The sequence below is a fragment of the Malus domestica genome, chromosome 07, assembly GCF_042453785.1.
Source record: "Malus domestica chromosome 07, GDT2T_hap1".
NCBI classification, from domain to species: domain Eukaryota; kingdom Viridiplantae; phylum Streptophyta; class Magnoliopsida; order Rosales; family Rosaceae; genus Malus; species Malus domestica.
This window is the reverse complement of record NC_091667.1, coordinates 27,953,129-27,980,236: the sequence shown is the minus strand read 5'-3', so window position 1 is coordinate 27,980,236 and position 27,108 is coordinate 27,953,129. Positions and strand designations below refer to the sequence as shown.

Sequence of the window (27,108 nt, the reverse complement as noted above, 5' to 3'; positions counted from 1 at the left end):
CCCCTTTGGAAAGATGGGAACCGGCCACATTTGGTGGTTTTTGGGTGTAATTGCAAGATATTATGTCAAAATAATATCTTGCAATCAATTAGGAAATTAATTAATTAATTAGGGAATTAATCAATTAATTTATGTAATTAATCCTATTTTGAATAAATAATTTGAAGGTTACCTTGTGGGGAGGATTTGATGAGGATGGATGAAATAGGTTTTGAATAAATACCTATTTTGATCACTTTTGACCTTGATTGTGCCATGATTGTTTGCTGCTTGCGCGTAGAAGTTCCGGTGTGCCTCAAGGGTAATTTTGTCATTTTCACCCAAGAATCCACGTGTCGCCTCCATATTTTTCTCGATTATTTTTTGCTCCACAACTACGATACGGTTCAAATTCGCTTTTGGCAATAATCGAACTTAAGACTTCTCACTTACAAGTGAAAATGAATACCACTAGACCATAGTACAAGTGGCTTGGAAAATGAAAACTTAACCAGTAATAGTCCACTTGGTGATGGTGATCCCGTTCAAATATTATTGATGTTGATGTTTAGGGTAGTGTGGGGGATGGCGTTTAGGTTTGGAAGATAAATATGTTGCGTCCTCCACAAGCTTATTTCTTTTTCTTGAGGGTGGGGATCAATTGACAGGCCCCCTTCAACCAGACCCCTGACCTTCGTGAATTAATTGAGACCCTATATATCTAATTCTAGCTAGGGTTTAAGGATCCTTGTGTTGATCCTTCATTTTCCACTTTTGGTTTCTTTTGAGGGACCGAGTTTTACAAGTTTATGCCCCTTAATGTCCAGTAACCTACATGTCTAGCTCTTATGTTTATGTTTACTTTCGCTCAAGTCACCCCCAATTCTTGATGGCTAATTACTTTCCCATCAATCACTACGCACCTATTAATAATAGAAACTTTAACGAAAAACTCTCGGCACTGTTCACTTTAATGAAAAATCACATTTTTACTCTAAAAAGTTAATCCTGGTACTATTAACTTAGAACACATTTTTGTCATTTTCGTTAAAACTTAAAGTTTTCAAGCCATTTTCATTAGTTTTCCTATTAATAATTTATAATAAGCAATCCCATTGATTTCCTTTTTATGTTTTTAGTTGAGCTTAGTTATTTGTTTGGGAAATCTAGTTTTATTAACGTGACGACTAGTATTGCTAAAGACATTAATTATGTGATGGTACGACAAATACACTGAAAAGCTTTATCACATAATCTTTCCCAAGTAGATGGAACTTGTCACATAATTTTTCACTAGTAAACAAGTTTTATTGTTTGGTTTTTTTTCTTCCAAACCCCATTCCACTCATCATATGGAACATTTACATGATTATATCTTGTCAACTCATGCAATACGCGCATGGTGATGAGAGGTTTCTGAGCCCCACCCCTTCCCACTTCTATAAGGTTATTGTAAATTTGTAAACCTGAATGAAAATATTATTGATAGCACAAAGTGCGTTTATGACATAGAAGAAATAGTAACTTAATACATAAGAAATACAATTATGAAAGGATTCCTAAAACTAAGAAGAGCTGGTTTCCTTGAGTATCCCGCTACTTTTATCATGCCCTCGCAAACTTGACGGTCGAGAAAAGGCAAGTTCGGAACGAAGAAAGAGTAACCGCTATTTAGAGATATTGCCCCTTAGTTAGAATATCCGCAGGTTGATCCAAAGAAGGAATAAAGAACACCTTCTGCGTCCCAACTTTAACCCTTTAACAAAATGGTAATCTAATTCAATATGCTTACTACGAGCATGAAATACTAGATTAGCTGCCATATACGTAGTACTAAGATTATCACAAAACAAAGTTATGGGTGGAAGAGTCGAGAATTGCAATTCTTGAAGAAAATAAGAGACCCAAATGGACTCAACATAGGCATGAGCAAGAACACAATACTCGGATTCAACACTAGAATGTGACACTGTTGGTTGTTTAGTAGAGCTCCACCAGCCCAATCTGCATCATTAGCCACGGAGAAGAAGAGGACCCTTATGAGGCCTAAAAACAAGCCAAGCTCCAAAGAAATCATAACATAGCGAAGGATCCTTTTTGAAACAATAAGGTGAGTCATGGTGGGACAAGACATAAGCTGAGCAATATGATTGATACTGAAAGCAATGTCCAACGCGTCATGGTAAGATATTGCTGGGAGCTAAGAATTTTTCGAAACTCCAAGGGATTTGAAAGGAGATTGCAAGCGTGAAGCAATATGAGTAATGTTTGGTTGGCAGTCAAGCATGTTAGTGCGATGGAGAAGGTTAACGATATACTTTTGATAAGTGAGATGAAGGCCAGTAGAAGACCGTTGAACTTTAATGCCCAAAAAGTAATGCAGCGGGCCAGGATCCTTGAGTTCTAATTCCTTGCTAAACAAAGAAATAAACGAGACAATGGTAGAAGGCAAGTTTCCAGTGATGACAATATCATCAACATATAAAAGTAAGTACATCAAACAATTTCCCTAATGAAAAATAAAAAGGGAATGATATGCCTGACTTTGTCGAAATCCATTGCAAATTAATAAATAAGCTAAACTAATGAAACTGTGCCCGAGGTGCTTGCTTAAGCCCATAGATACATGCAATTTACAAACATGAGAAGGAAAACTAGGGTCATAAAAACCTAGTGGTTGAGCCACATACACATCCTCTTTGAGAAACCCCATGTAAAACTGTATCCTTGAACCCAACTAACGAAAAAACCACCCTCAAGAAGTAGTCAAGCTAAGTACAAAATGAATGGTTGTGGGCTTCATTATGGGACTGAATATCTCATCATAATCAAAACCATGTTGTTGATGGAAGCCTTTCATAACAAGTCACGCTTTATAGCGCTCAATAGAGCCATCGGCTTTACATTTGCTTTTAATTACCCACTTACACCTAACCGTATTTTGAAAGGGCTGAGATGGAACAAGAGGCCATGTGTGGTTCTTCAAAAGAGCATTAAATTCATCATCATGGCTGCACTCCATTCAGGAAAGTGAACTGCTTGATGGCTCGTTTACTAATCCGTAATCAGATTGAAGGGAATTGAATTGAGGAGGAATTGGATTGAGGAGGAACTGAATTGAGAAGGAAACATAATTAGATTCCTGTTAAAGTTGTTTACTAAACTAAACTGGAATCGGAATACAAATGATATTGGTTCCATATATATTGTTTACTAATTCACTAGAATCGGAATTAAAATTAGGTTGATTACTAAATTGTCCTTGTTGAAAAATAAATTATTTTTATACTATAATTATTTATCTATATAAAATTAAATTTATCTTATCTTTTCTCCCATCCATCCTCTCATCCCCATCTTTTCTTCACCGACTTCCAGAGCATTTCCAGTCTCCCACGCCTCTTCGTTTAAGTAGTGGCAAATTTCTTGTAGCAAGAGTCACACTTGAGGTAGCAAGAGAGACAACAATTAGCAGAGCAGCAAGCCTAGGCATCCACCCTTACATCTATAAAGCAGGAATTGGAGGAAAAGCTTGCAGCTATGTCTAGAAAGGCTTCGGGTACCAAAACCATCCAAATGTACATTTCTACACCATAAAGAATTTCAGAAAATCTTCTTTCAGATGTTCAAGTTATAAAATGGAAAGGACTTTAGGCATTGTTGCCTTTTTCTTTCCCAGCTCGCACAACCCTTCCCACCACCCATACTCACAGGTCCTCCATGCTCCCCCAATCTTCCATATCCTCTTCTTCCCCAGCCCCCACAACCTCCCATATTCACATATACACCCACTGCCTCCCATATTCACATCCTCCCACCACACCTGCCACCTCCCAATTTGGGTGGATTTGCAGAAGACGAATTCAGAGGGCAATTTAGGAACAAAAGTCTGATTCTTGGAGGACACCAATTCAAGGAATTCAATTACCACCTATTGCTAGAGAATCCAACTCTTGGAAATTCCGGAGTGTGATTCCGGAATTCATCTGGGTCCCACACGATTTTTTATTCCTCTCACGTTAGTAAACACCAGTGTAATTCGTAATCAGAATTCAATTCTGTTTCTCGACTCCCATTACCCTTACGTAAACGCGCCATGAGTGTAGCAAGTGGGCTTCACATGTAAAAGTATGAAGGTGCATGCATGTGCATGCATGTGCAATAAAGAATTTATCACCTTCTGGCAACTGTTCAATAAAAGAAGATATCCCTCGAAGCCACTTGAAGATTCGTCTCGGAAATCTCTAGCCAGAGTAACTGTTGATCAAGCTATATTTGTAAGAACTGCTTTAACATGAGATTCATCATGGCGATCATAAATTTCTGTATGTGATTTGACATAAACTCATATCACATAAATCTTGAGCGGGATATGGATGATAGAAGAACCAAGTTGGAATGTAACTACAATCAATGTTCGAAAGAGTATCATGATTAGTTCGCGTATACTTCTACTAATCTCGGCAATCATGAAATGCTACTAAATGTCACTCATGGTTTATGGAGTTAAATTATTTTGTTAATTAATTTCAATGCCAGCTTTAGTTAGAACCTAAGAGGTCACACACATATGATAAGTACTAGTAACTTTATATGGATGTTGATTAGATATAATTAATTGCTAATCATATTGGATGAATTATTTGCGTTTATTGGACATAGTTTTAACTAAATAGACATTGAGCTTTATGTAATTAAAAAAGGGTCTAAGTCACAAACTCAAAGTGAGCAAGTGATTGGGCTAGGCGCATGGAACAAGTTCATGCCGCCTCACCCTAGGGAGGTGTGGCAAGGAGTCTATAAATACTCCTTGTGTTTCTCTCGTAACCACAATGCAAAAGTTGTTCGGTTTTGTCCCTCAGAGAAAAGATAGAAAAATCATTCTTGTGTGCCACCCATTCCATATTGATCCAAGTGAGAGATCCTACTAGCACATCAAATCAATCACTCCATAATCCATTGCTAATTTTATTAGTGTGGATACTATTGGAGACTCAACACTTGAGAAGCTTCGGGTGATTAATCATGAAGAGGAAGATTACAAGCATAGGGGTGATCCAATCATGTGGCACGTGGCTAAAGATTCAAGTAAGTTAATCTCTTTGACTTCTTAGTTTGTTGATTTACCAATTACAATCAATTGGATATATAATTGAGTTAACATGTTGCATGTTATTTATTATTTTCAGCTGCTTATTTAGTTATTTAAATTAAATTAATCCCAATAATATGCCCGTAAACCCAACAGATTTCGGTTTAAAGCTCCAACTGTATATACCATCAGGAAGGGGCGGTGGCGACTAGTAGGGCAGAGAGCGATGACGGGGATCAGGGCGAGTTGGCGAGTTAGATGGGCAAGTTCGAAGCATATGAAGGGAGGCTTTCTTTTGTTTTGGGCTTGTGAGCTTAATTAGGCTTTAGTCTCATAACGCCCAAAAAAAAAAAAGGGTAATGAAATAAGCTTATGCTCAAACCAAATCAAATCGGACCGTGTCCATCCCTATTTGGTAACGGTGTCACAAAAAGGAGACTGGGATGATTGAAACCATGTAGATTTGTAAAATTGAATGAATATTATTGATACCATAAGGTGCGTTTATATACACGCGTGATACTTGACGTACAAGAAACAATAACTTAATTACTACTACTGACTGTCTGCCTCGAGTCCTTAACACAATGACACTAACCACGTTTCATGTTAATTATTAGGTGACCTGTAAGTATACTTGAATCGGCCATTTTGCACGACTCAAAAGTCATTTGAATAAGCATTTTTCCCATTTTCAGTGGACAGCTGCAATGGTCCAAAATTAGAATAAATGGGAATCTGCAGTGCATCGTAGCAGGGGGTAAGATATCATTTTCAACCAAAGAAAAAGGATTTGGAAGAGAATCATAATTATGGCGTCTAAGATAAGCTTTATTAAAGGAACAAATTGAAATTCACTAGCTTAAAGAACCTTTCTTGAAAAAGGTTTAAGTTCGATTAGTTTAGATTGCGAGTTCGATGTGAACTTGTTATGACTAATTTATTATATGAATTAGCTCAAATTTCTCAACCCTTTAATAATAAATATACCTAACCCTCAAAAAGAAAACAAAGCCAACTGAACAAACAGATTTTGATAAATTTGCATTAGGGTCGCCAATTCATATTTTATATAATACAAAGACCATAAAGCAACTGTTTCGGTCCAATCAGTAAAAGAACAATAGTTTCAGATCAGTACAAAGCGGTAGAAGTCCCACTATAATTTTACAAAGCTTTTTTATTGGGCGGAGGGTGCGGGAATCTATCGACTGTGTGAAGCAGTGAGATCCATATATATATTAAGAGTTGATGTGACTGAAATTGTACGGATGCATAGGGGAGAGAGAGAGAGAGAGAGATAGAGAGAGAGAGAGAGGGACATGGCGTCGAAGACGGAGAAGTGGATCAAAGCCAATACGGTCTTCTTTTTACTAGGATTATGGGAATTCGTGAATCGTGTTCATTAATCGTAAATCGTGCGATCAATTTTTATTAAGTACTATTTATATTTATTTTTAGGAGAAATTAGGTTCTCATACTTCCTTTTGCTATTCCATTGATTAAAATTATATTTATTTTCAATTTTTAATCAAAGTCTTTGGATATTAATAACATCATTAATTATTTTAATAATAAAATATTTTTTATTTCTAAATATTTCATTTAATGTTAAAAATGTTACAATCAGTGTATTTATATTTATGACTAAATTTTTTATCATATATTTTTAGTTTTAGTTTATACCCATTTTTAATTTGCAACCCTTTTTTAATTTGTACTAATTTTCTTTTCAGTTTTAATTTGTACTCATATATTAATTTCTTTTTGTGCCCATATTTTTTAAAGTTTTATTTGTATTTATACCCATATTTAAAAAAAATTATTTGTACCCATTTTTTATTTTGCCAAATGTACCCATGCTAATTATATGTACTCATTCATGTAATTTTTTCAAATTTTTAATCTTAAAATGTACTCATTCGTAAATATATCAATTTGTTATATGTAAAATGTACCATTTTTTTATATAAAATCTATTCATTTTTTTTTCTAATTCATTTTTAAACTTATATGGGTACATTTTTTTTCTTTGATTTTAAAATGTATCCATGTTAAGTTTAATTGAAGAAATTTACTAATGTTATTAAGCCTAATATCTTTTTTTTCTTTTTTTTTTGTGATTTTGAAGAATGTACCCGTGTTTTGATACAATAATTTTTTGGTTAATTTTGATGAATGTACCCATGTTTATACACAGACACACACAATAGTATATTTATATTTTAATATTTTTAATCCCACAAATTATGATTTTTTTATTTAAAATCTCATTTATACAAACAACTAAAAATTTTAATTTTTAATTTAAAAATATAGTAATGTACATAGAAATAAATTATCACATTAATTTTAGGGACTTCGATCAAAAATTAAAAACCAACAAGGCTTCAATTAAAGAATATTCATAATTAAAGACAGCATCCAAAGTCTCCTTTATTTTTAAATAAAAATATTTAAAATAATTTTTAATTCATAAATTTCTAGAATCTCACAAAGAGAATCGTGCAAGAATCCGGACTCGATCAAAGCAATAACCCGTGCGCACAGAAAACACTCTTGATCTCTCGAGTCCTGAGACTCCACCTCGTACGGGTTGTTGAGGTTTCTGCTAATCAGCTCTTAGATCAAGGCAAAGTTTATTGTTCTTTAATCCTAAATCATGTCCCTCTAACTACTGTTTTTTTTTTCTTTAGTAGGAAAATACTTCAAAATGGAGTCCTGAGATTTTGTTGGTTCACAAGCTTTTAGCTTTATTTTTATTTCTCGCATACTTTTTTAATTTTCTATCATTGAATCGAATTAATTGAAATAGATAAAAAACAAAAGTCAACAAGGATATGTGTGAGGTAAAAAAATGTGTGTCAATAGCATTACCCTAATTACAACACACACATCTTTTCTGATGTTTCCTCTAAAAGAAGTTTATTTATGACCTACCAACGAATAAAAGTTTAAAGATTTGTAGCCTCGATATTCACTTTAGCACTTAAAGTCTTTAGTTCAAATTCACCTCCTAATATCACTTATATAACAAATAAAATATATAAAAAAATCTATGTATTCTGATTAGTTTATGTAGTTGTAACCGAAATAAACTAGGGTTAGAGTTATAATTAGTGAACTATTCCTTATGCCACAAGGAAGAGTGAAACCCAGATTAATTTCTATAGGCTAAGGAAACTTGCGTGGAATACAATTTTATGGGCTTTAGTATTCTAGTTATACGCACATTAGGGTTTCTAGAATCCGTTGATTTCTAGGATCCTTGAGACAGATGCCTATGTAAGTTTGAGGTCGGTATGCACGTTACAACACTTCACAAACTCTAGAACTCAGCATCAATTTATGAATAAAAAGTTGTGGAGCCAAAAATAATCACAATGCGACACGTGGATTTTTGGACAAAAGAGGACAAAAATACCCTTGAGGTACAATGAAATTCCTACGCTCGAGTAGCGGGCAATCATCTTTCAACTAAATCAAAAGTGCCCAAAATAGGTAACAAATTCAAAACTTATCTCATCAAATCCCTTCTACAAGGTAACTCCTAAAACCTATTTCATTCCATATATCTTTTACCTCATTTTCCATTTTTTAGCTAATCAATTAGCTATTTATTTTATTCATTCCATAACCTCCAAAACTTTCTTTCTAAAAATGTGTTAATTGGCTAATCAATGGATTAATTGCCCAATTAATCCATTAATTGCCAAATAAATCACACATTGAACCACAAAATACACCCAAAAAACATTCCAAAGGCCGGCCACCTTTTCTCCAAAGGGGACCAGCCATACTCTATATATTGAAACTCATTTTCTCTAAAAACCTAAATCCACACTTTTGCAAAACTCCAAAAATTCTCTAAACACTTTTCTCTCTAAATTCTAACTTTGGCATCGGAGGTTCTTCGGCCAAAGCCCCCCCCATTCATCGTGGGCGCTTGAGGCTCTTGGCCTTGACCCTAAGGTGTTAATTGTTTTGTAGGTGCAATTTGTCTAAGATCAAAGACGAAGAAATTTGCATCCACAGAAGCAGCAATAAATAGAAATGCTTCAAGCTAACTAGTCCTCGTGTTTGATCGTCTAGCAATTCATCATGTCTGTCTTCTCCAAATATATAAAGCTTCTGTGTTTTGATTAGCATGAACTTATAAAGTCTACAATATATTCATATACATATACTGGGTCCATGTTGGGTCTACATATAATTGATGGCTCTGTTTTATTTGAAGTATTGAACCATCAAGCTCTTAATCATGCAATGCTCAACATTTTATATCTTTTCAACATATGATCATTAACGTTTCAAAAAAAAGAAAAAATTGCCTCAAAGTATATTCCCAGTGACTTGGTCAATATATAGTTTCAACAATTATAATTATAATTAATATGACATCACATATTTAATCATATCAGTTGGATGTCTCTCTCAACCGTTCTTTGGGGTATATATATTGAATCTAACGTTAGCTATATCTTGTGCAACAACTCAGGAGAGTTATGTTGGTATACAATGAGTTCGTTTGGAAAGTGTTTTTAAAATAACTAAAAGCGCTTATGAGAAACACTTCAAGTGCTTTTTCAGAATTCACTTGCATTTTTACTAAGGATTATTTCCAAAAACATTTACAGCAAAAACGTTTTCAATCATTTTAAAAGCACATTCAAACAAGCTAAATATAAATAGTGGATCTATCGAATGAAATTATTAAACTGCAGCTTTTGGAACCATTCTAATGAAATTAAAATGAGTAAATTACATTTTCACGCTCAAGTTTGGATCGCATTGTAACTTCATATCTTATTTTTAAAATAACACTACCAAGCATAGTTGCTTGGGTGACGAAGGGACATCTATTGCGCAAAGGCAAATACGGTAGCTGGAAACATTGGGCGGTGAAGAAGACGTCGCTCGAATTTTGTCGCGCAAAGCTCGTGATGTCAGACATTGTGCGACAAAGAAAAGTGCGCGATGGATCAGGTGGTTGTTGCGCAAAACTAAGAGTGATGAATGATTGTTCGTTGCGCGTGATACTCCGAGCGACGAACATAAGGCTGTCGCAGCCAGATTTTAAAATTAAAATTTTAAATCATTTTTATTTATTTTTTCCTTTTAAATTTTGATAATATTGTTTTATGTATAAATTAATTTAATGAAATCAAAACAGGAAATGTAAAGAAGAATATTGAATTAAAAAATTATTGAAAATGTACATACAATGAAAAGAAATATTTTAAAATTTGAAAACAGTTTTTAAAAAAAAAAACTAGAATATGTAGTCTTCTACTTCAAAATCGCCTGCTGATGGTGTTGTTGCTACATTGGGTGGCTGAGAGGTCGTTGCTAGAGGTGGTTCAACGTCGGGGAACTGAATACCAGAGATTTGAAGGGTGAGACAAATTTGGTTGATCAAACTGCTTTGGGCCCAAGCTAAGACTGGTGGGCGACAATTTGCTCTTTTAGGTCTGCCACTTTAGATGTCAGCGATTCGACCTCTTCTATTCTTTGCTTGGAGGATGAGGCAGATGGTTCCCGAAGGCAGGCTTTTCCAACTCCCCAGTGAACATTCCCATGCCTACGACTAAGGGCCGAAGTGGTGAAGAAGTTTCTTTTTCGACTGATTGATTGAGTTTGCCTTCACTTTTTTTTTGTTGAATTAAAAAAAACGTATTAGTTTAGATATTTATAACAAATTAATGAAAAAAAAACATATTATTTAACAATATAAAATTTTTGATTAAATATTATTGAAATATATATTATACTTATGAGGTATGTTTCGTCTAGAAAATGGCCGCAGAGCGACTCCCATTCATCTTGGCAATCCACCAACTCTATAGGACACCCAACTGCTAGAGCGACCTCCGGACCGTCATATTTCTCATAATGCTTGTGGAGATCACTCTTCCATTGAGTGAACCTACCGGCGCAAAGGTCGTTGATGTACTAGTTTTTATTGGCATTGAGATTGGAGAGCTCATAGTGATGCTGCAAAACTCAACAAATAAATAGCAGTTAAAATTTTTAATAATTTGTATACTTTAATAAAAATTTAGTATTTGAGGTTGAAAATACTTACCAATAATTCATGAAGAACGGCTTCCTTAACTTCGGGTGGGACAGCTTTCCATGACTCTCACATGAGGAGGCAATGATTCCTGATAACCGAGCAAATGTCGTTGGCCAACGCATTATGCTGCTTCTTTGTTGCAACCGCACGATGTCAAGGATCCCACGTAATGGTGATATTCTCGATCATGGTGCGAATGGTTTGTGACGTCTTCAGAAGTCTACATGGGCGCCTGGTTTTTTTTTTTTTTTTTGAACTACCAAATTAACAAAGTAAACATTAGATGAATTTCTATTCTACCGAAAATTTGGCAAAATCTCCACTAAAACTATAACATTTCCTAAAACCTACAAACAATATAACAACAAAAACAACGCATCCACCCAAAAATTCAAACAGTTTATACCAATTGGGGATTTTAAAACAAAATTTACAACTTGTATCAATTGTTTTCACTTCTAATTGCATCATTGGCCGTGAATCTGTGAAGAAACTACACACATATTGGATTGCACATGTAATTATGTAAGTTGAGAACAATATCGATGTGAGTAGTCTCATCTCTTCGAAATTTTAACACATCATATTCGTAACTTGAAAAATATACTAAAGATTTTCACTAATGAGAAAATAAAAGAATAAGAAAAATAACGTTTTAAGAGTGTAACCAAAGAATTTATCAACCAACTTTTTCTCAAGAAGATTGGGGATCTTCTTTTGTTATCCACCAACATATTTCAGTATCCTCCTTGACAGTATGTTGTAACTAATGACTTTTTATGAACCTACCCAAAAAACCAAATAATTTAAAAGTTCGACTTTCACAACAACAAAAAAAACACGTTCAAAATTTCAATTATACTATGAGAAAGATGCATTACTTGTCTGGGACCTCTCTATGGACAGAGGAAGCCTCACCAGATTGCTCAGCCTCATCAGAACTTTGGGGTTGTCGACGAGTCCGCTGGGTGCTTAGTACATGGTGCGTCATTGAAAAAGTCGATGATGTAGGAGCTGTAGACACCGTTGGCCCCAAAGGCGTGATCGGAAGGACACCCGTCATGCCCATATCAGGTGGGGAGGTGGCAGCAGCACTACCTGCTGGATAAGGTGTCTAACTGACCCTACTAGCTGCCCTGCGGTTTGAAATTAAGTTTGACATCTACAAAAACAATTAATAAAAAAAGTTACATTCCACTACTTTAATCTGGTTTGGATATACTAAAAAATATCTTAACCTTGAAGCAAAATAAGATATATCTTTAATTTCATTATACCATTAAAGAAGGAATCGAATTATCAAATTCAAGGACAAGGAAGCATGCAGTCAATAAACCTTGTATTGAAAAACAGTTTGCAAGGCAATGCAACTTGCAAGGAATCGATGAATGATGGAAAAGGGCAATCATGTACTTATTTTGGCTTAAGGTAAGGATGAATGTGTGTGTGTACTTATGTATCATATTCATAACTTGGACAAAGGGAGAGGCGGACAGCCCACATCTCCACATATGAATAAAGTTTTGTTCAGCAGTTGTAGACAAAGTTCAAAAAAGAAAAAACAATCATGAATGAGACCAAGCAAATGTTGTCCAATAGCTTTGACATGAAGGGTTTGGGTGAAGCTTATTATGTATTAGGCATTGAAAAAAGGTATTGAGATACTTAAAGAAGACACAAGCTTCTGTCCTCGGTTTTCATCGAGTTGAGAATTTGGAAGTGATTTGTCATATTGATGTAAAATTGGGTATGTTTTCATATAAGCTGGTGGTGTAGTCTCATGGAGAAGTAGAAAACAAACCACTAAAGCATATAGGATGTTTTGAAGCAATGAGGCAAGATGTGTGGTTAAGAAACCTGATCTGTGACATGAAGATAGTGAGAAGTGATAAAAAACCAATTGGTTTTTCAACAGAAGGTCAAAAGCTTCTGTGACAATTCCTCAGCTGTATTCTTTGGCAAGAATAATAGAAGGTTAGAAGCTTCAAGAATCATATATATTAAGTATTTGAAGCTCCGAGATGAAATCACAAAATGAACTAACGATTTGGAGCATATTGGTACTTATCATATGGTTGCACATCCATTGACAAAACCATTACATGTAATAACATTTCAAAGGCATTTTGCCAAATATAGGAATACAAACAATTATAGATTATGTTTAAATGTGGGAGTAAGGTAATTTTCCACTATCTTAAGTATGTGTTTTCATTAGAAATTGTGCTTATAATGTTCACTTGTATTACACGACGATGTAATTCATTTGTAAAAGCTCAAGACTAATTAGATACAAAACTTGAAGAAAGTTACAAAACTTGTACAAATTATAAATGGAAGACAATTACAAAACTTGAAGAAACTGACAGCAAATGCTACCATGATAGGTGGAGCAGTTGCATCCTATAAGTCAGGTTTTGATCCTTTTTCTCTAGTAAGTTACAAGGTTCTCATAATGTGAATGCTCACCTTATCGAGAGCAAGAGTTCCAATTTGAAATGAAGGTCCAAATCTCATCTCAATTCGAAAACCCTAACCCAAGATTCCCAATTCAAACCCTAAATCCCTAATCTAGGATTCCCAATTCGAACCCTGAATCCCTAAATGTTCTAATTAAAACAATTCAACATAAAAAATGAAAAATTGCACTAATAAATAATTGAATTACGGGAGAGTGAATTAAGGGATACTGGGTGCTTACCTAGTAATGTTGTGGCAGCAGGGATATGGTGTGGCGTCCAAGTGATGAAAGTGAGAGGGAGTGTGAAAGAAAGACAAAGAAACAGAGAGAGGGAGAGACTATGATAGTGAGTGATGAGAGCGAAAGCTGGAAAGAATCAAGAAAGAGAAGAGAGTGAGTTCAGACAGATTCGAGAGAGAGAAAAGAGTGAACCTGAGATTGAGCTTTTCGCATGCAGAGAATGAAAGAGCGCTAAAGTGTCTGAGATAGAGAGAGATAGAGTGAAGACACCGAAATAAAAACACGCCAAATTTTGACAAAAAAAATGAAATTTTTACATGTTTGCGCGACGAGGGTGTTCAAATTTTCATCGTGCGACCAGTTTTTTAAATAAAAAAAAATGAATTTTAAATATTTGCGCGACAAACATTTCCAAAACATCATCGCTCATATTTGTAAATTTAATTTATTTTTTTGTTTGATTAATTTTTTTACAAAATTTAAAGGAAACTTTTGTTTGTTTACAAAATAAATACCATTCAATAAATATTATTACATTTACATCACAAGTTTTCAATAATCTTCATTTGAACTAGTATAAATATCATCACTTTTGTCAGATTTAAACTCTCATTCCTCCTCGTCTGTAGGCACATCAACATCGTCTCCCCGAGGTCAATCATAATGGAGTCGATCAGTATTTCAATTTTAGGACCTCCGACTACCTGATACAGTTCTTGTAACATAGTCATATCCCGCAATGTATATGCACCAAGTTCCGTTGAAGTCTCTAGTTTTTTGTCAGCAACGTCACCGTAATCATCATTGTCAGCAGGATCTCAATCCGGAATATCATACAGCCCTCTGTGCTCAATCTTCTAAACTATTTTCCATCCATTCCCGGCCTTAGGGTCATCTATATAGAAAATTTGTTTGGTTATCATTGCCAAAATGTCTCGTTATACCAACATTTGTTAGTGTTGACCGATAGCAAACCATCGTCTCGCTTAACACCTCCAACCCTACGTGAGTTTGTATCAAACCAGCAACACTTAAACAGGATAACTTGACAATGGTATTTGTAAAGCAATTGCACAACATTTGTCAGTTTTCTAAAGAAATCAATGTTTGCAATGTCGCCCGCACCGAAGACATGTACCCCATTATTTTATGTACACAGTTGTTCATCGTGATCCGCTGCCAAAAACTTGATGCCATTTACATGATAACCGGAGTACAATTCTGTGCTTAGGGGCTCAATAGCCAAGTTGTACAATTCTTCAGTGTAAACGGGCGAATTCATGTCCTTCAATTTCTTCACCTAAGTTAATGATAAAAAATTGACGTGTTAGTTTACCATTATGCAAATAACCCAAAACACAAACAACTTACATTTTCACGAAACCAACGAGGAAACAATTCACGGTGCTTCTTGGCATATAAATGTGCAGGATGTTCTCGCTTCATCAACTCTTTATGCTCATCTAGGTAGGTAATTGTCTCGTCACAATTGTTAAGTACAAACTAATGTGCTACCTCCATGTCTATTTTGTTAAATGACTCCCCTCTAATTGGTTTGCCAAAGTGTTGTGTAATTTAGGCAAAACCATAAAGTTTTTCACTTCTCACACCATCATCATTATTGCGTTGCTGTCAATTAAACGTAGTCTCAACGTCTTGTAGGTACATTGCATAAAATGTAACCGACTCGAATGTGACCCATGCCTCCACGATTGATCATTCGGGTTTTGCCCTATTCTGTACACTTTTTTTTTTAATTCACCCTATAGTATGCATCAATAAACAAAATAACGTGTAAAATTAGTCAATTAGTACATACATCACGAACTAAAGGAATTATGGCAATTAAATATATTTCTATCGGATACATTCATCGATAGTTGATAGGTCTGGCTAGAAGTGCCTTATCCAGCAAGTGAATCATGCTTGTGAAGAAAGCTAAAGGAAATATTTGTTCAAACTTGCATATCACTTCAATAATATCGTCGCACAACTGTTTAACATTGGACTTGTGCAAAGATTTTGCAGTTAATTGAGAAAAATATCTCGCCAACAACATAATCGGCTTCACCATATCTTCGGGCAAGAGGTGTCGAATTCCCACTAGGAGAATGCGTTGAAGTATCACATGACGATGAAGACTCTTGAGGCCTGAAATTTTGCCTCCATGTATGTTTGCGCAGCGGCCGATGTTTGAAGCATACCCATTTGGAAACTGTACAAAAGATAGAAACTCCAAAAACTCTTTCCTCTTATCCGATTTCACCAAAAACGATGCAAGCTTATTTCTGCCTATGTATTCGTCCCTTGTCATCCATAAACCTGGCTAATGCCCATTTTTTTTCCAGATCAATCTGAGCTTTTATTGTGTCCTCTGTTTTTCCCTTGATGTTTAGTATAGTTCCGACCAATGTATCAAACACATTTTTCTTAACACGCATTACACCGATGTTGTGTTTCAATTTTAATTTGGACCAATAGGGGAGCTCGAACAACCTCGTCTTGTGTGTCCAATCCAGATGTGTATCTGGTCTTGTCCTATTTACGGATTTGCCTAATGGAGCAAATCCAAATGATTCACCTAAGCCAAAATTTCATCTTCGGACCATTTTCTGGGTTTTGGCTGAAGCTTTGTGTCGTTGAAGAAGGCTATCTTGTTCTGACGCCACTCGTAGTCCTACAGCGACCATCTACGATGCCCTATGTAACAAACGTTTCCCGCGTGCCAACCAGACGTTGAGTTCTCTTTGCAAACTAGGCATGCGTAATAACCCTTAGTGCTCCACCCAGACATTATAACGTATGCAGGAAAATCGTTTACAATCCACATCATTGCTGCTCTTAAAGTGATCATCTTTCTGGTAGATTTATCGTATGTGGGAACACCATTTTCCCATAATTCTTTTAGTTCATCGACCAACGGTTGTAAATAAACATCAATAGACGTGTCTGGATCTTCCGTTATCAACAATGTCAATGTCATATATTCTTTTTCCATGCACTTCCAAGGCGGCAAATTATATGGAATTGCGAAGATTGGCCAAGTCCTGTGATTTTGGTTTAGAACCTCGAACGGATTAAACCCGTCTGTCGCAAGTCCCAATTTAACGTTTCGGGGCTCACATGCAAAATCGAGGTATAGTCGATCAAACTCTTTCCAAGCATCTTCATCTACAGGATGTCTCATAACATTGTCATCCACTCGCCTATCCTTATGCCACCTTATGTGGTTTGCAATGTGCATTGACATATACAATCGTTGTAACCTGGGCTTTAATGGGAGATAATGCATTACTTTTTGTGGAATCTTCGTTGTTCTATTATGAGAGGTCATTTTAAACCGTGACTCATTACATACTGGGCATTTATCCAACGCTTTATTCTCTTTGTAGAATAAAATGCAATTATTTTTACACGCATGAATTTTTTCATATCCCAATCCAAGACCACTCAACACCTTATTTGCACTTTTATGATCTTTAGGTAGGCAATTGTCTTCTGGAATCATCCTCTTGAAAACCCCCAAAAAGTAATCAAAATACTGGTTCAACATATGAAACTTTATTTTGCCATGCATCAACTCAACAATGGTCGTGAGCTCCGAAAGTCCTTCACAACCGAGGTATAATTCTTGTGTGGCACTTTTTAATAGTTTTTCATATTTTTCAAATGCTTCACTGTTCATGGTGGGAAGGACATCATCTTCTATTTCCTCATTTGTATTCGAACTAGTGTTTGGAAAAGCATCATTGATAATGTCCATAATTTGTTCATTTGGGTCCACAACAGATTCAACTGTCTCCATTATTCGGGTACTGTGTAAGGATAAAGCATGTTGTATTTGTTCTCCATGATGATTTCACGTAGTATAGGTCTCCATCATCCCATTTCTGACTATATGGTATCGAGCAGTTTAATATTCAATCATTGAGTTGTTACACTTTCTACAAGGACACCGAATTTGAGTTGAACCCCGGTTGTTTGCAATTGCAAAATCAATGAATTGATTTATTCCATCCAAATAATCATCAACACATCTATTAGAATTATGTATCCACTGTTTGTCCATATCACCTGCAAACATAAAAATTTTACATGGGTTACAATAACTTCAATTATGACATGTCACCTTATGCCTCCGGTACGGGTCCTATTTCATTCGAGAATGCACAGTTACATGTTGTAATTCACGGTTCCAACACATTAGAGTTCGATCGTGGAAAACTTCAGCAACATCTCCCTGCAGTTCTTTAAGTGCGCGACGTATATACAAAAAACTACGATGCACCCGAAGAACGCAAAGAGATGCTACCAAATTTCCCACATTCAAACTCTAATGTGTGAATCGCAAAATACAACATGTAACTGTGCATTCTCAAATTGTCCAAAATTTTGGACAATTCAAGAATTAATTGGACCGCAGTCATGCTTTCGCATCCATTCGCAAAATCCAACTAATTCTCAAACGAGAAACTAAGCTCATATGAACATTGCAAACCATTTTTTTGTACATCCATACAAAAATGTTTGCATACAAATACATAAACTCACAACAATTATAAACTACATACAACACAATTTAAATGATTGGAAATTAAGTAAGTTAGTTAAGAAAATATACCTCTGAGATTAACAGCAACTCAGCTTCAACGTTGTTGGAAATTCCAACAGGAAGGCAGCTGCTGCAATTGTTTTGCAGCTTCTGCCTTCCTACATTTTGGTTAAATTCAATAAAGTGATAAGACTTTGCGCGACGAAAGCACCGTCACGTAAAACATGCTGCTTCCACTTTTGTCGCCATCCAACTACACTTTGTCGCATTTTTTATAACCCTTTCCATGACGAACCATAGTTTTGGTTCGTCGTGCATTACCATTTTTTATAAAATAAAATATTAAAAAAATCGTTTTTTGAAAAAAAAAATGAATTTTTTCATTCAGTCTTCAATTTTTTTCAAACCACATAAATACTTAATAAATCAAGAACTTATTTCATAAAACCATTTCTGCATAATTAATTAATATAAATATTTATTAGAATACATTAATTTTATTCAAAATAAACATTAAGTACATATTTAAGTAAACCGTTCATAATAATAATAATAAAAGTTCTAATTCATATCTCATTATTAAATAAGCACTAAAATTAAAATAAAAAACATTATTCTACTCCTCCGCCAGTAGTTCTGGTTCTTACTGTAGTTCTACCGCACATTGATTATCAAACTTCCACTCCCGGAAATGAGACTTGAACATGTTATCGATTGCCTTCATTATATTTGGGTTACTTTTGTCAATGTCCCAATTAGGCTGTCATGTGGAAATTAATAAATTAAAACATCACCGTTATATTAAATTTAACAAACATAATTATTATTTAACTAATAATTTAACACATACAGCTAACTCATCAATCATGTGCATATTCAGCTTCTCGGGGATGGCTCTACAAGACTCCCAATCCATAACACATTTGTCACACACCAATGCTCCAACGTCGGACAAAAGCTGGCGCGCATATCTGAGTTCACAACCCCCATTAATTCGTCAGTAGTGATTCAGTTAACGGCTCCCACCATAAGTGTATCGGACCCGTACCCCAGCTCTTTTCTTCTTGTCTATCAACAAAATATATATTCATAATACTGAAGCTAAATAAAAAATTTATACAAAATGCAAAATTTACAACGCAAACCTTTTCCAGAACCTTCGCCATCCATTGTCTTTGATGAACACACACCACCGTCGGCCATCGCACAAACAATCAAAGAACAAATTGATTATAATCTACAAAATTGTAAAGTATTTCTAAAATGCATTCTGAAGAAGAAAGAGAGTAGAAGCACATATTTATAGGAAGGTTAGGGACTTCGCACGACGAAGCCTTTGTCGTGCAAACATCTGCTGTAAATACAGTTTTAATTCCTCTGATTCACATGCACTGATTGTTTTAACCTAAAAACTGAACGAATTTTACATGACGAAGCCTTTGTCGAGCAAGGTTTTATCACCTAGGGTTACAAATCTTTCGTCGCGCAAAACATATAGATTCGAAACATGGCCGTAAGGTCATCTGCGTTTTTTACGCCCTTTGCGCGACGAATCTGTTGTCGCTAAAAATTTTGCGCGACGCATGTAATGGATTGTAATTATGAAGTTTACGTAAACCTCATCATTACAAATAAATATTTAGTTATAATATTTATTCTAAAAATAATTAAAAACTTAAGTAAATTGAATTAATATTACATGCAATTATTTAAACAACAAAGCATGAATTAAACCCTAATTAAGTCAAATACATAACTGATAAAATTACCTTAAAATTAAATATTGTCCTCAAAAACATAAATTTAAAACTACTGTTTCGATGATCCTCCATTCTGCTCCACGGCATAACGCCACCGCTTGTAACCCCCTTTCAACGCTTCTTCCATCAACTTCATCAACTCCTCGTTCGTATCATCAAGTGTATAGTTACATTGTTACACATTTATGCAAATAATTAATTCCAACATATAACAAAAAATTTAACAAAACTATATATTTTTAACATTTGTCACACTTACTAATAATTGATCCATCACCGCCTTCTTCACATTCTCGGGCACATATTTCTAAGAACACCACTTAGCAGTAAGACAATTATTTTGCATTGTTGCATCTATCGCATACGTAAACTCCACATATTGCCTCATATTATATGGCCCCGAAGGCATGCTCTGCTCCTGGTTTTTATCCTCCGTGAAGAGAATTGTGAAGAATAAGGAGAGCAGAAGCACATATTTATAGAAAGGTTAGGGACTTTGTGAGACAAAACCTTTGTCGTGCAAACCTCTGCACTAAATACAATCTTGATTCCTCTGATTCACAAGCACTAAATGCTCTGACTCAAAAACTGACTGGACTTTGCCCGATGAAGCCTTTGTTGCACAAGTGTTCTGCTGATTACCATCCACTGAATGCTACTTTGCGCGACGACGCCTTTACCGCCCAAGGTAGCTGTGGGAAAATCTTCGTCCCACATTTTTTTTCACGCCAAAAAAAAATTACCCGCAGTTTTCCTACTAACTTTGCACGATGAGTATCTTTTTTTCGTTGTGCAAACTTTGTTGCGCAACAAAGTTCTTCGTCGCACAAATTGGCACCAACCTTGCGCGTTCGTTGTGCAAAACACACTTGCGCAACGATTTTGCTTTGTCGCACAAACATCTGTCGCGCAAATAGTTTTTCCTACTAGTGTATTGCAATGTCATCACAAACTTATGACTTATTGCAATGTCATACATTTGTTCATCAATCCGTTTATTTGACCATTAAGTGATGATTTGACAAACTTAAAACCTACATTTATGCTGGTGTGATGTCATAATTTTGCCACATGGGAAAAAAATGAAAAGTAGAATTAAGTGCTCACTATTGTCCTCGTACTGTAATTTTATGAGAAGCAAAACATATGAAGCTGGAGACGAGGATGGTGAGCGGATCTGGGAAGAGGTGTGGACTGGCGGCGGTTGTATGTCGAGTAGGTTAGGCTGGGGAAGGAGGCATCGGGGATGCATGGGTCTGGGTTAGCGGTGGATTGTTAGGGGGAGGGTTCACACTTTTTGACTTTATGTTATTTATTTTATTTTTATTTTATTTCTAAATTCATTTTTCCATGTGTGTGAAAATTTTGACATCTACATCAACATAAATTTAGGTTCTAAGCTTCCCAAATTATTATTTAACCGTCAAACAAACGGATTGACTAATAGCCGTTTGACTAATAAATGTATGACATTTCAATGAAATCATAAGTCTGTGTATGACATTGTAACGTTTTAAAGATACAGTATGAAGTTGCAATAGAACATAAACTTTAAAATGCAAAATGTAAATTTAGCCAATTAAAATATATATATTCAGAAAGCTCTAGGAGCCCAAGTATGGTGACTTGGATCATTTTCACATGCCAATGCCAATTCCACAGTTCGAGAGGAAAAACATAAGGATCTAAATATCTAGCTATCAGCTGGGTGTTGAGAGAGAGGTTTTGTTTTTTGATCTGCTGAGAAATATTCCTTTTAAACCAGTGGCCAGTGGGGACTACGTGCTGTTCTCGTGCTCTACAACCTTGTCTTCATTTAAAACGAAATTAAAGCCTGCTATATATTTTCGTAAGCACTACCTCCAAACAAGTCTACCAATTTTCTTTTTCCTTTTTGTTTTGTTCTTTTGTTAATGAGCACCATCTTAGAATGCATAGTTTATGCTTAACTACTTGGTAAAGTGTTAATTACGATGTATCGTCTTCTTAGAGGCACGATTTAAGACCTTTTTCCAGGTCAAGTGTTCAGAAGAAACTTTTCCGATATTTTATGTTTACCATGTCAAAAACTTGATTGAAATACTTTATTAACTTAAAAGTTGATGCAATTAAGGATTTTTGAATCACACAAAATTTATTTACCATGCCCTGATATTTTAATTTCGTTAGAGAAACCAACAAACATCATAAATCCTAGAGTTTTTTAGTATGCATCAGTAGTTAATATAAACAAAAATACTTAGATGTTTGTCATTAAATCTTTGACCGCATATCTAGTTAAACCTTAGTTGCGCCGGTGGTCCGGTAAATGTCATACATACAATGGAGCACAATAATTTTTTCCACAAAACCCTAACCTAGTATTCTGCTCCCTCTTGGGGCGCACGGCCTAAACTGGTTTTCGAAATGATTTGTCAAAACGAAGCCCTGAAATCTCGCTGAGGACTTGGACTGTGTTTTGACACAAGACAACTGCAGGCAGCTACGTTGCATTACAATTTGCACTTGTATGTATAGGCTTAGCTTACCCCATTTGGAAACTACAATGTCCTCGCTCTGCACATCGTATAGCCTCATTTCAGCTGCCCTTTTTTCTTCATTTTTTCTCAACACGCTATCTCATTTTTCTTTCCCACCTTTTGTTTTGTTTTTAGCTTTGGTGTATATATCTGTACGTTAGCTCAGCTCAGATGTATTAGATATATACGTATATATATGTGTACTTTTAAGTAGCAACTTTTTCTTTCGTCTACCTAATCATCCGGAGTCATCTATATTTCGACCAAAATTAATTTTGTTCACTTAGTAATTCATCAAAAGACCCAATACACAAGAGACTTTTAGTGTACTTGGAACATAAATTGGCACATCACGTGTTATAATATAGGTGGAGAGAAAAAAAATTGTTAAGTGTTTGTCACCATGGGTGATAGATCTTAATTTTTGTATGTTATAAATAAATGAAAGCCTTAGGTTTAAATAAATAAGATATTATGAATAAATGAAAACTACTATATATCATTAAATAATCTAAATTTAATGGTACCAAAAAAAAAAAAAAAAAAAACTAACCACTAAATTTAGTGGGTGTATTTTTTAAACGAAAAATAAAGATTACAGAGTGAAGCCTCTAAGGCAACAAAAATGAACGAAATCCCAAAGCCACGCTGGTCTCGCCTTGATCAGCAGGAAGGGAATTCAACCAAATAGAAGGGATTGAAGACGAATGACCCATAGACGCTAAACATCAACAACAAATTAAGTTTGCTTCCTGTTAGACATATAATTATATATTATGAAATCTGCACGCCAACTTCTGGACGTTGAAAATCAAGGGTGAGAAGATGCCAGGGAGTTGGAGAAACACCATTCAAAGCATCGATAAGAATTTTCGAGTCTCCCTCCACTTCCAGATTCAGGAGACCCTTTGAGAGCACCATACAAAGACTATCAACCAGTTAATTTTTTTTCAATAAACAATAATATCTACACCAAGGGGATGAGAGAGTGGGTTAAGTCTCAAAATGAACTTGCAATAATGAATTTCAAATTCGCTTTTAGAAAGAATCAACCAATTATTAGACTTACAAATTTTGCACGAACCAGCAAAAGTATATACATGTAACATTGCTCAGTGCAGTTTGATGATTAAGAAATTTCTAACTATATGGTTAAATGTGAATCTCAAATGATTTTGGCTAGAAATCTTTAACGGCTCTCTGTGTCTTACACTCTTGCTCTCTACTTTTTCAACCCTAAACCCGAAAAATCCTAAGCTCTTGCTCTCTACTAATTAAGAGGCATTGAGGGAAAAATACTTGTCCCAACCGAATTGAAAGTATATTAAAAAAAAACTATTAATTGTTGTAGTAATACCATGTGTTTAGAACTTTAGATCAACTAATTAGGATATAAGTTACAAGTCTTGACTTGTTTGTGTGTTTGCAAATGGAGAATTTTTAGGTGCTGTGGTGACAAAGATATTATATCAAATCAGTGATCCCATGCATCGAGAGTCGACAGATGGATGGTCACAGGACAAAAGGTTAATTGGCTTTTCTTTCTGGGTTTAGGAGCAATCTGACTCTGACTGAGTATACGTATGTAGATAAATATGAACTGTGTTGTGGTGGAAGACACGAACTGTGCCATGCGGTGCTCTTGCTCGTAAGGTTCAGATTTCCCGTTTTGGTAGGTCCTTTCTTTTACACAGTTCTTGAACTGCTCTTTTTATATCTCTCTCTCATATTTATATATTTAGTTTATATTTAGATTTACTTTTTAGTAATCAAATCCAACAGTTTCAACCAGAGCAATGATGGATGGGTAAAAGTAAAAGTACGTATACATTGGCTTGTAATTGTTCGTGATGCCATGCAATGCAACCTCATGGCATAGCTATATAGCCACATAGGGAAGGGTTTCATCTCTGCGAAAAAAAAAAAAAAAAAAAACTAGGGTTTGGAAATATCTTTTATATTCCCCTATTTCTCTGGCCATTTTGTTCCATCAGATGCGATGCTATGACGCCATGTTATCTCATAACATATCTAAGAAAATGTCTTATTGGCCTGTCACTCTGAGTCATCTTATTCAATTAGCTCTCTCTCTCTCTCTCTCTCTCTCTCTCTCTCTCTCTCTCTCTCTCTCTCTCGGCTGCTACGTACAACAACTTGCCATGGTATGGTACGAAAGTGATCATGTTCTTTGGGATTTTGCGCGTGGCAAAAGGAAACTGGTTAAAAGAGTAAGCCCTAATTTCACACTTCCAAAGTACAAGCTGGATGTAGCATTTGGGGCTTCAAAGATTAAGAATTTCAATGGTATGTTTAATTAATTTGAAGACAGTCAAAAGTGCTTTCAGTTAACCAAAATGGATTACTTAATTGAAGAAGATCGGTAAGTACCCCCTGAAGAGTGGTATACAAGAGTGGTATCCAATGCGAGATATCTATGTCTAACAGATAACAATGCACATATATCGATCCCAAACCTCAATGATTCCCTAGTAGGACAATTAGACAGACCATTTGTACTCCAAATGTTCTTTACTGAGTGAGATTTGGCTGTGCCAGTGCCATTGCCAAAGGTACAATAATTCAATCCCTAAAGGACGATATCCTCACCTGCAATGTTTCATCACCACGCCTTAGTTTCAATGCCTTTATCACTACTTTTATTATTTGTCCTTCCCCTTCACATGTGAACTCTATGTCTGTTGGACTGTTATTATAGTTTCAACAAGTAAATGTTAGACGATTTTAATTGTGTTTTTATTAACAAATGATATTATCTACACTAATAGAGTGATATCCAATGTTAATTTTGCATTTTCCAAAATTATAAACCAATTTTCATGATTCTCAAATCACTAGTCATCAAATTTCAGGGCTCAACTCTAGGCAGGTGATGGAGAAATTAACAAGTTGGACTACGATTCAGATAGGGATATTTTTCGGCGGAACGGTAAAATGAGATAAAAATAGGGAAAATTAGGTTCACATCCTTCTTTTTGTTACTCCATTGATTAAAATCCTATTCATTTTCAATTTTTGATCAAGGTCCTTGGTATTAATAACATCATTAATTATTTGAATAATAAAATATTTTTATTTTTAAATATATTCCTTTAGTGTTAAAAATGTTACAATTAGTATATTTATAGTTATGGCTAAATTTTTTATCATATATTTTTATTTTTAGTTTGTACCAATTTTTAATTTGCAAATATTTTTTAATTTGTACCAATTTTCTTTTCATTTTTAATTTGTACCCATATATTAGTTTCTTTTTGTGCCCATATTTTTTAAAGTTTTATTTGTGTTTGTACCCATGTGTATACCATCACGTGACATTGTATATTTAATCAATGATAGAAAAATTACATATGGTATATTTATGTTTTATGCCTAAACTTTGTACCATATATTTATATTTTTAGTTTGTACCCACTTTTAATTTGCAACATTTTTTTTTTAAATTTGTAGTATTTTCTTTTTAGTTTTATTTTGTACCCATTTATTAATTTCTTTTAGCACCTATATTTTTAAAAATTCATTTGTACTCATAATTTTTAATCTTTTATTTGTACCCTAATTTATTTATGATGTACCCATTCTTCTTTATTAATGTACCACTTTGTTATATGTGAAATGTACCAATTTTTTTGTAAAATGTACCAATTTTTTTAACACTATGGATACATTCTTTTGCCATTTATTATTTCTTATTTTTACATAGTTTTTATCCATTTATTCAATTAAAATGTTTGAATTTTTTTATTATAACCGTTTCTAATAGTATTATAATGAAGGATTTTAAATTTATAGGATTATAAATCTCATAAAATATCAAACAATTAATTGCAAAACTATAAGAATATAAATATTAATAGTAATATAATGAGGTGTACAAAGTCAATGGACCTTGATCAAACTTTGAATACTATTAAGGTTTTAATCAAAGAATGTTAAGGATTAGGGACCGCAATCAAATTATCCCTAAAAAATAACACCAACCACGTTCAAGTGGCATTTAAGATATTTAACTCTTTGGTTTTGAGTTTCGTTAAACAATAAGTTAGGCCCCACCGACAATGATACTGTGAAAGTTGATGTAAGATTTGATGGTGGAATTTCAAAATTTTCATATTTATTACTATTACCATTATCATTTATTTAATTTTATTTTTACGCGAAGAGTTTGTAATTAAAGTGATTCACAACGTATGTTTATTCATAATTTCATGCACTTTAGGTATTCTGTTCGATTCTTGGTTCATGTTCTCCAACATCACTTGTACAACGTGAATGTAAATTTGTTACAACATTTCGTATTAAAGAGAAACAAATCACTAAAATTCCTAAAAATGGCATATAGCGTTATGATGCTCGAGGAAAATTCCATGCAACTAAATTCGCCAGAGGGACACAAAACAATACTATGGGC

The 27,108-nt window shown here is 34.7% G+C and overlaps 1 long non-coding RNA gene across 1 annotated transcript; it reads left to right on the top strand.

Annotated features, from left to right (window-relative positions):
• Positions 1-4,835: 4,835 nt before the first annotated feature.
• LOC139197403 (uncharacterized) lies at positions 4,836-5,582 on the top strand. Its single transcript, XR_011582777.1, has 2 exons — positions 4,836-5,067; positions 5,228-5,582. It is a non-coding gene; the product is annotated as an uncharacterized lncRNA (long non-coding RNA).
• Positions 5,583-27,108: the final 21,526 nt, after the last annotated feature.